This window comes from Triturus cristatus, chromosome 5_2 (assembly GCF_964204655.1).
Source record: "Triturus cristatus chromosome 5_2, aTriCri1.1, whole genome shotgun sequence".
In the NCBI taxonomy this organism is placed as follows: Eukaryota; Metazoa; Chordata; class Amphibia; order Caudata; family Salamandridae; genus Triturus; species Triturus cristatus.
This window is the reverse complement of record NC_140588.1, coordinates 918,456,926-918,468,590: the sequence shown is the minus strand read 5'-3', so window position 1 is coordinate 918,468,590 and position 11,665 is coordinate 918,456,926.

Sequence of the window (11,665 nt, the reverse complement as noted above, 5' to 3'; positions counted from 1 at the left end):
ATTAAAGAAATGGTGGCATTATTGCGAAGATGGGGTGATGTAGAAAAGTGGAAGGATAGGTGGTATAAGAAAAGAGAGGAATCTGAAGATAGAACAACTTATTCAGCATTTCCAGTGAGAGAAAAGGAGAAACCAGTGGAGCATTATCCCATGAGAGAAATACCTGGAGGAGGATATGTGCATGTTCCATGGACCAGACAGGATATTTTATCATTTACGAATGATTTCCCTCGATTGAGAGAAAAGCCCGTCGAGTGGTATAGGCAGGTAGATAGGTTTGTGAAATTGTCAAAAGTGCTGTGGGTTGACCTGAATAGTCTGTTTGATATAATTGTTCCAGCAGACTTGTGGACTGAGTGTAAAATAGTTGTGAGTTGGCCCACTGAGGAATATCCAAGAGATTCAAGAACAGGGGCACCAGATCCAGAGGTAATGAGGAAGTATGATCAGGTGATGGTATACCTGAAGAGTAAAGTTCCTCCAAAAGAGACAGACTGGGTTAAGATAGATCGAACACAACAGGAAGCAAAAGAATCAGTTCATGCTTTTTACGAAAGGCTGATACTGGCTTTTAAACAATTCAGTGGAGATGAACACCTGGGTGACAAGGATTTGAGTCATTTTGTATACAGATTTGTATATGGTTTAAGACCTGAAATTGGTGAGAGAATTCGTGAGCACACGGTGGATTGGCAGAGTAAGAAAGTAGATGAGATTCTGAGACATGCAAAATACTTCAGTGATGAAATTGAAGCAAAACAAAGAAAGCTGAAAGAGAAAGCAATGTGGGCACAAGTGAAAGTTGCAGAAAGACAGGAAGCACAGTTGGTGGAACAGGCAAATAATCCAGGAAATAATGCAGGGAATAGACCGAGATATGCAGGAAAAGGGAAAGGAAGTCTGGAGGAAGCGAAAAAAAAGTTCCCGTGTCACAACTGTGGCCAACTGGGACATTGGAGATCGGAATGTCCTAATCCACCATTAGTGAATAATGAGGGTAAATCCTTAAATCAACAGGTGCAGAATGAAGGGAATAACCAGCAGCAACAGCAACAGAAAGTTGTGAGACAGCAGAGTCAAGAGCCAAAACCGCCCTTGCCGCAGAATAGAGGGGTACAAAAGTACAATCAGGATTCGGGATTCTTCAATGATGAGCAGGTAAACAAACCAAGACGTTCTAACAAGGTACAACAGTACTTGTTAAAGAGTGAAGGGAGTGAGTCTGAGGGTGATTATTGACGGTGCCGAAGAGAGGAGGAAGAGTGCATACTTGGTGCAACTCTAGAAATAGACCAGGCAGGACCATTTGTGGATGGGAAAATAAATGAGGAGAGTGTTACTTTTTTGGTAGACACAGGTGCGACAAGATCAACTGTCAGGTCAACAGATGTTAGAAATCTTCCTCTCTCGGATGAAGCAATCCAAGTAGTTGGTGTAGCCAATACACAAATCAGAACACGTCTTACTGAACCAGTAAGAGTACAGATAGGGAAATTTTCAGACATGCACAGATTTATTGTCTGTGACACGAGTCCAGTGAACCTGTTAGGTAGGGACTTATTGTGTAAAATGAACTGCACAATTTTTTGTACACCGGATGGAATAGCCTTTGAGACACCAGATGATGATGCTTTGTACCGAATGACTCTAGAAAATAGAGAAAGTGAGTTAATTGGTGCATTTGCTGTGTTCAATCCGGAGGATTTGCCTCAAGAGCTGAGAGACACAGTGAAAAGAGCAGTTTGGGATTTTACAGGAGAGGATGTGGGATTGATGAATAATGTAGATCCAGTGAAAATTGCAGTGAAAGAGGGAATTACATATCCTAACATTCCTCAGTACAAAATGACACCAGAAATAATTGAAGGGATAACTCCTATAATTGAGAAAATGATTCAGCAAGGAGTTCTGAGAGAACTACTGAGTAGTCCGTGTAATTCACCGATAATGGGACTGAAAAAGCCCAATGGCAAATTTAGGATCGTGCAAGATCTGAGAAAAGTTAATCAAAGTGTGGTGGCATGTTGTCCTATTGTGCCAAACCCATCAGTGATTCTGTATCAAATTCCACATGATGCTGAGTGGTATACAGTGATTGATTTGTGTCATGCGTTCTTTTCAATTCCATTGCATCATGACAGCCAGCCGATTTTTGCATTTAGGTTTGGCCAGCGTATCTTAGCATGGTGTCGAATCCCACAGGGGTATACGGAGAGTCCTTCGATATTCAATCAGTTATTGAAGAAATCGTTGGAGAGTTTGATTATGCCTGAAAACTCAGTGTTAGTGCAGTATATTGATGACCTACTTGTGGCATCAAAGACACGTGAGGCTTGTGAAGTGGATACCATAGCTTTACTGAATCATCTGGCAGATGGAGGGTTAAAGGTATCTCCAGCCAAATTGCAGTTTTGCAAGAAAGAGGTTCATTATCTTGGACACAATATTGAAAAAGGTCTGAGAAAAGTGACTACTGACAGGATCAGAATAATCAGAGAAATGAAAGCTCCAAAAACCCAGAGAGAAGTGAGAATGTTCCTGGGTATGGTGGGATATTGTCGTCAGTGGATAATTAATTTTTCTTTGATAGCAAAGCCACTGATTAAACTGACAAAAAGTGAAATGACAGATCCATTGGATCTGGATGCAGAACAATTGGCAGTATTTGAAGAGCTCAAAAGTAAAATGTGTGAGGCTCCAGCTTTGGGTATGCCTGACTATGAAAAGGAATTCGAGCTGTACTGCAGTGAGAGAAATGGATGTGCACTTTCAGTGTTAATCCAGAAACATGGACAATTGAGAAGGCCTATTGCGTACTTCTCATCGACACTTGACCCTGTAGCTGTGGGTTTACCAGGTTGTCTGAAATCTGTGGCTGCAACATGCAAAAGCCTGGAACAGAGTAAGGGGATCATAATGGGATATCCTGTAAGGGTATTCGTACCTCACAATGTGGCAATTCTTTTGACAAGAAGCAGAACTCAGTACATGTCACATAGTCGGTTGACTAAGTACGAAAAAGTGATACTGGGTGCATCAAATGTGACTCTTGAGAGATGTGTGAATGTGAATCCAGCGACACTCTTGCCGGATATTGAAAATGTGGGTATAAAGATGGAAGATGATCATGATTGTTTGGATGTGCTTGAGTACTGTACAAAACCGAGACCAGACATAAGGGATATTCCCTTACCTGAGAATGACCATGTGTTGTTTGTGGATGGATCATGCTTGAGGAATGATGATGGTGTGCTATGTGCAGCATATGCAGTGTGCAAAGTTTCAGAGGTCATGGAAGCATTACCATTGAAAGGAGTGAAATCTGCGCAAGTTGCTGAATTAGTGGCATTGACAAAAGCTTGTGAGATTGGGAAAGATTTGAGAACAACTGTGTTGACTGATAGTCAATATGGATTTGGAGTGGTACATGATTTTGGCCAGCTGTGGCTACAAAGAGGTTTCTTGACATCGGGTGGGACTCCGATAAAGAATGCTGAATTGATTGGAAAATTGCTTGAGGCGATACAGCTGCCTAAGGAGTTAGCAGTTGTAAAATGTGCTGCCCATGGTCCAGGGGATGATTTTATAACGGTTGGTAACCGTTATGCGAATGATGTTGCACAATATTGTGCCAAGACAAATCAATCGATTAATAAGGAAAGAGAAGGGGAAATGTCTTTCCTTTCTGTGATGTTTACTAATGTCCTAGAAACATGGGATGAAGTAAAGCAGTTACAAGATGAGGCAGGAGAAGAAGAGAAACAAGATTGGGTTAAGGCAGGATGTGCTCCAAGAGAAACAGACCATGTTTGGGTCTACAGAGATGGCAGACCAGTAATGCCAAACTCAATTTTGTCGTCAATGGCAAGGATGTATCATGGCCAGGGACATTTGGGAAGAGACGCGATGGTAAGGTCGTTTAAGCAGACCTGGTACAATGCAAAATTCAGGACAATTGCAGAGAGCATCTGTCAAAGGTGTTTAATTTGTCAGCAATTTAACACTGGGAAAAAGACAGTGGTGAGTCTAGGGACAATTGGCAGAGAAGGAGGTCCTTTTACAAGAATGCAAATTGATTTCATTGAAATGCCCCAAGTGAACAGACTGAGGTATGTTTTGGTGGTAGTGTGTTTGTTTTCAAGGTGGGTGGAAGCTTACCCGACTAGAAGAAATGATGGATTAACAGTTGCAAAATTACTGTTGAGGGAGTTGATTCCTAGGTACGGGTTTCCAGTTACAGTTGAATCTGATAGAGGTAGACACTTTCAAAATGAACTCATAGGTTTAATTTGTGAAGCATTGAAAATACAGCAGAAGCTACATTGTGCATACCGACCAGAGGCTTCTGGTGTGGTTGAGCAGATCAATGGCACAATCAAGAATAGAATTGGAAAGATGTGTTTAGCCACTGGCATGAAATGGCCAGATGTGTTACCTCTAGTTCTGATGACTATGAGATCTACTCCAGATAGAACTACTGGTTTGAGCCCGCATGAAATAATCATGGGACGTGCTATGCGCCATGCATTCGTGCCTGTCAATAGGTTGGTGACAATAACTGATGACATGATTTTGGATTACTGTAAAGGCCTGGCTGACGCAGTTCATTCTGTGTTTCACCAGGTTGGAGAAGAAGCTACCACACTTGAGAAGAAGCAAGCCCATGATCTGAGTCCAGGAGATTGGGTGAGGATAAAAGTTCACAGGAGAAGAAATTGCTTGATTCCAAGGTGGGGAAGGCCGAGACAAGTTATTCTGACTACAACGACTGCAGTAAAGTGTGCTGGAGTGAAGCACTGGGTACATGCAAGTCGTACTCTGAGAGTTCCAAACCCAAAAGAAGGAACTGGTAAAGAGTATTTTGAAGAGTCAGATTCCAGTGATGGTGAAGATCCTGAAGATACGGAATCAGTGAGAAAAGAAGCAGAGAGAGCTTCAAGAGAATCACTGCGAGTATCAGAGAAAAGATCAGATTCTGTTAAAGAGCCTGAAGTTTCAAGTAGCAGTGGAGGGAAAAGAAAAGAAAAAAGAAATCATACAGAGAATACTCCTGAATCAGAAGAGGAGGAGATTGAAGAACCACTTGAGATTATTCTTGAAGAAACAGGGTCAGAAGAAGATAGAGAGGGACAGATTGCGGAAGACCCCCGAGGAGGTGTAGGGAACATTGATGAGGAACTAGGTGAAGGGACAAGTAGACAGCAAGAAGATTGCGTGTCGGAGACCCGAGGAGGGACAGAAGTAGGGAAGTCTCAAATAGTGGTGAAAGAATCTGTGGAAGAAAAGAAAACTGCTAAGAAACGAAAGCAAAAGGCAATTGAGACAGAATCGGATGATGAAAATGAACAGACAGAGGGTCGAGTTCTGAGAAAGAGAACTTCGATTGGAGGAAAGAGTGTTAAAGAATTAAGGCCGAAAAAGGTTGTGAAAGGAGATCGTTGGCCTAACAATCGAGTTAAAAGGGTGAGATACAGAGTGATAAGAGCAAATTCATCGAAAGCTGAACAAGTAAATGAAATATCAAGTCAAACTTCAAAGGCTGAAGGAGAAGAATCAAAGAGATCGAAAGAACCAGTAGAAATAAAAAGAGTTAAAAGACTCAACCAAAAGTACAGATCACCGGAATGGTCTTATGTGACACTGTCTGAAGAAGGAAAAGAAGAAACAGTGACTCGAGATAATCCGGAAGTGGTCTTGAGAGAAGTGGTTGAGAAAGATACTGGTGAAATTCTAAAAGTACTCTTGACTGACATTGGAGAAGAGTCGAGTACTGAGGATTCTGATGTTGGAGATCTGATACAATTTGATGTTGAAGAAATTGAAGTGAAGAATGACAAGTATCCAAACTGAGTGAAAGAAGGATTCACTTGGATCAAGTGAACGAAGAGATCATTTGGATAAACTGAAAGCTGAAGAATTGCTGAAGAATTGAAGAAGTTCAAACAGTAGTGGAGTAGTACAGGCTAAACTAAAATGGCTAACATAGAGGATAATAGAAATAGATGTGCCTTCTTTAAGAGGTGGTGTAGAATGTGCTGCTGTTGTACTGGATTATTAATGCTTCTATGGGGTGTTTTAGTTTTATTAGTTACTTTTAGAGTAGAGTTTGCAATGAATATAGAAAATGTGACAAATGTGGAGAAGAATTCACAAAAAGTAGTTCCAATTAGAAGTAGTAGTTACATACACAAAGATAGGTCGATTAATAATTTTTCTAGTAATGTTTTTTCTAAACTGTTATATGAATATGTGAAGACAATGGAAGTAAGGGATTGCTATGTCTGCATGCAGTTACCTGCATCCGTTTCAGAGGGTGTTACTTATCACCATTTACCAGCTACATATGGTATTTCCTGTAGTATTTTAAGTAGTGTTTTTTATTTGTTAGGGGAAATAGATTATAAGATGTCTAACAGAGATAGTATTTTTGGGCACTTGCCAATGAATAAAGAGCTGAATCCAGCTAAAGAAGCTAACACTTTTGGTGAGATTTTTATTGAAGAAAAAGGATTAACATTAGATTACATTTTTAAGAATAATTTAACTTGCAGTTTGAAAGAAGAGGAGAGAGCTTTCCTGGATATGGTAGAAGAAAGGAGAGTGAACATGCATGAGAAAGGGAGAAAATATGAAGAGAGTGAAACAATTTGGGACATTGAGATGGGAAAAGAGTTGAAGAATGGGGCTAGTCCAACTTTAGCTCTAGATGCGCCGCAGAAGGGTAAACTTTGCATTACCAGAAGGAAATCCCAATATGATACATATTTTGTGGGAACTAGTGAGTGCCATGATACATACTTCATTGCGACAGGTTGGGGTTTCAGAGGTGGAGAAGATACGATTTTTCCAGGAGTGTACTATGTTTGTGGGAACAAGGCTTATTACAAGTTGCCTGACCATTGGTATGGCACATGTTATGTGGGCCTGGTTTTTCCTAAGATTTTTCATACAGATAAAATAAGAGATGTAGAAGATATTAACTTATTAACACGATTTAAGAGAGAAACTTGGTCTGAAATTGTGGGTGACATTTTTGGGGTTTTGATTCCAGCAGTGGGAATTTCTTTAAATGCTTATGGAATTCGGAAACTGTCCACAGTGGTTGATCGCTTATCGACAAATACCGCAGGAGGGTTTCTTTTGGTGAATACGGAATTAAGTGCCGTACGTGCCATGTCAATGCAAAATCGACTTGCCCTTGATATTTTATTGGCCAAGGAGGGTGGAGTCTGTGGAATTTTGAAAGTTCATTATTGTTGTACTTACATTCCTGACGAAAGTAAAGACTTGAAGGTCTATATCAAAAATATTACTGATTTGCATGAAGAATTAGTACCACTTGAAACTGGGAGTTTATGGACTAAAATAGCTAATAAGATGATAGCTGTTAAGGATTTTATTGCAAAAATAGGTAGTACTATTATAGGTAGAATATTGTTTCCTTTGTCTTGTATAATTGTTGCTTTACTGATAATAAGATTGGTGTGTGTGTGTTGTAAAAACAGGGGAGGGAAAAAGAAATTTTTGAAAAATTAAAAGAAAAATAAGAAGTTGAAAAGAGAACCTCAAGAAATCGAACTAGAAGAATTGAGGGAGAGTGTTTATTTAGAGACAAAGAGAGATGATGAAAGAGTGACTGGTGTTTAATGTTGTGTAAGGGGAAAAGACATTTCTGATTTCTCCTAAAATGGGACTAAATTTTCACTAATTTTTTTTTTGGGTTTATTTGGTGATAAAATCACCAAAGGGGGGATTGCTGGAGCAGAGTTTTCTTTTAGAAAATTCATGGGCTTTTGAAGCTCTGGCATGTCTATGCGTTTTATTAATTTATTAATAAATAACAATTAATTATTTGTCTTGTGTAAGTGTGATTCTATTAATCAATCCGTTTGTTCTAACATAAGAGAAAGTTATACGAGGGATAGCTTATTTGTGCTGTTTCTGTTTAATAATAACGTGCAAGTTTTCATGTTTAAACGTTGCTGTGTGCTATTTATTTTAAGCACAAAACGCTGTCTGAATTAATGCTTTTTATGTTGCAAAGCTAGATAAATACATACACATAAGGGTATTAGTGGGGTTAACATTGTTTAATCATTATGCTGTAGTAACGTTTATTTTGTCTTTTTAATTAAGATGGTCTATTGTGGCCTATGAAGGCCTTAACCGAGCTGATAATATTTCGAAGCCTGGCTGTGGCATATTCTGTGATGTGGCAAGGGAGACCCCTGCTGGAAAAAGGTCGAAGACAACTGACCATGGTCCTCGTTGTAATTTTCCGTGAGGACATCAGCAGTTTGGAGGATCTCCAAAGAAATGGAACGTCCTTGGCAAACAAAGGAGCTTCAGAAACGGACAAAGAACCGTGGCTCGGCTGCCGAGGGAAGTTGAACAAGTTGGATACTTTAATAGTTTCTTGGTTCCTGTTCCGTAGTTCACGTCTTGTGACTTTTCCTGAGCAAAGATTTTCAGATGTAGCAATGTTACATCCCTTCCTTCTCGCTCTGCTCAGTGATACAGTTTATTCTGACAACTTTATGTGTGTTTCCATTGTAATTTTCACTATAAGAATTGTTAGCTTAGGGAGGGCTTTGCCACTTGCCATTTTACCTTTGCTGCGTGAACTTGCGTTGCTGAGGATCGATGCTGAAGGACTTCGTCTTGAGAGACTTTACCGAGAGACTTGTCCTGACCCGTTCTGACACTTAGTTAGAATAGGTAACTATGAGAAATGATTTATTCTGATTTTACTTTGACTAATTTTAGATAAAGCAATATAACTTTTAAACATGGTGTTGAATTTCCTTTCTTGTCAATTATTGTGTACATTTTGATTATTATTGTATAGATTGTATAGAGTATGTTCAAGGACAACCACTATAATCTGGTCCTATCGTCCTAGATATAGATACAGGGTGATTTGGAGTTTTCTTCTCACAGGTTTATTGCTGGTAGAGTATTTGAGTGTATGTTAGTGAGATGGGCCCTAGCGTATGATGAATGTATGTGCGTGTAACTGTGAGATTACTCTATCCGTGGAAGTGGGTTTATTTTAGGTACCCTGATCTCTATCAAGGTTATGGTCAGCCTTGACTTCACGCCTCGAAAGTTGAATTTGTAGGGCTGCTGTAAACAGGTTGCACTGGCTAACCAACAATGTAGAGGTCCCTTTAATATGGTTAGCAGTGGGTCATTTCCAGAGATGGTGTCATTCAAATGGATTTTCCCTTAGGTCTAATGGTTCTTTTCCATACTCGATTTCCATCAATGAGGATTTTTAGTTTCTGGATTCTACTCTTCCAACTCAATGGGATCCATTAGAGGATCCAGGGAATCGTCCGGTCTTCAACGGAGGTACATCCCGCTGCCGAACGCTTTTGAAACTATAAATAAAAGGCCAATTCTCCGTTCTTCTGGTCCCGGTTAGAAGTTGACTACAGTGTTAAAATGTGTTTAAGTGTCTCTTTTTTAACTTTTAGATTCAACTCACGTTTCTCGGCTGCCTGTAAAATTGTATTTTCTGCCTGCCATTGCTTCGGCCTGTAAATCAATGGAAATGGTCTCCTCCTTTGTTTGCCCTCCATACATGAGTCTTTCCACCCAGGCTTGTTTAACATTCTGCTCTGGAATTTATTCTGAAGATTTCTTTTCAGTCCCACGCTTATCAGCAACTAATTTATGATACAGTTGGTGGAGATAACCCTATTCAATCTTTAGATATTACTTTAACATTCATTTTAGATAGAGGAAGGATTTTCATTTTTGTCATGCCCTCTTCATTTCTTTTGGAGGACCTCAGAAGGGTAAAAAGATTTCTTCTGCTACTCTGAGTGTTCGGTCCATAAACATTTTGTCAGGCCCATACTTCTTTAGGTTTAAATATTACTCGGGGAATTTGGAGGCATTCAAAGAGAGGCATAGCTACAACTTGGGCAAAGACAGAGCTTAACTACACAAGATTTATAGGCTGATACTTGATCGAAGTCCCATACTTTATCATTTTGATATTTTCAGTGGCAGTTGACAGCTTGTTCTGCATCCAAAGTAATACAAACAGCTGCTGAATAATTTCTCTAAAGTAAAAAATAAAAATGTGGTGTCTAATCTCCGGCTTGGTGGCTCGCTGTGGTGTCCTTCAGAACTAAAAGCTTGGTTATATCCTCCTACTGGGTCAGGACTGGGACAAGGAAGTTGACTGTGAAGGTAATGCCTGACTTACTTACCCAAAATCTTCTTTACTCCTAAACCCTGTCTTCCTTGCCGACATAATGAGATTCCAGAGTCCATTCATTTTCTCACTTTTCCAGATGCCTTGAGCTAGCTTTTTTACTTGTTGTCTTCCTGATTCAAGGACGTGGATTTCTCAGGAAGGGATGGAGTATTGTGAGAAATAGAAGGAGAAGAAAGGTTTTTTTACATAAACAAACTTTCTTTTTCATATTTCCTCATTTGAATAAGCTAAATAAAGAGGGTGACCAACTCCCATTTGCTCAGAACCCAGGGGCAGATTTACAAGCCCCTTGGGACACTTTTACGCCACTGTTGCGTCACTTTTGTGATGCAGGGGCATCGTAAACAATGTGCCACGTCAAAAAACCTCGTAAAAGTGATGCAGTGAAATCTACAAGATTTCACTGCGCCACTTCTACGACGCCACTGCGTCAAAACCAGTAACGGTCCGTGGAGGGAGTTCCGTGGGGCGGTGAGGCGGGGGAGGGGCTGGGTGGGGAAATGTAGACACTGGAATATGGATGAACGGAGGTAAGTACACATTTAAATAAATAAAACGAATTTCGTGGCGCGCGCTACATCGCATTTTGCGATGCAGCGCGCGCATAATAATTTGTTTTATTTATTTAAATGTGTACTTACCTCCTTTCATCCATATTCCAGTGTTTACATTTTCCCACCCTTCCCCTCCCCCGCCCAGCCTCACCGCCCCACGGAACTCCCTCCGCGGACCGCTACTGGTCAAAACCTTACGCCTGCTTGAAGCAGGTGTAAGGAGTGACGCAGCATAATAGGAATAGGCATTACTGAGCAATGCATTGCCTTTTACGCCAACAGATGCGTCATGCATCTGTCAATCCTTGCGCCACCGTGTGCCGCATTGTAAATGCGGTGTATCCATGGTAGCGCAAGGGTTTTTTTGCGTGACGCAAATTAACTAACGCATGTCTGCTGATATGCAGAAATGTGTCAGTTCTTGTAAATCTGCCCCCTGGCTCTGAACAAGGAGAACATACACTTAAAGAATGTATATTACCAGTAAGTAATCCAGGCAATATAATTGGTAATCATTTTGCCAATTATTAAAAGATGGATAAATTCCTTGCCTCTTTAGCAGAGCTATCTTGTTCGTTTATTCGAAATGTTTTTTATAGTGCCCATGTACCTCTGGAAAGTGCTTAAAATACTTCAAAACAAGGCAAACTGCTGGTATATAATTGACAAAAAAATAAGATTCAGTTTAATAGGGGATCATTATTAGCTGGTTCAAAAAAACTTAAATCGGGTAAAACACAGTGTTGCATGCCTACTTCTCAATAGAAGAGGCAGCACAGAGTGTGTACACACATGTTTTGCAATTAAAAGAGATTTTTGTAAGTGACTTTGAAGGCGCCATAGATGAATCGCTCATTGCTGATGTCTGCCGTGACTTGTG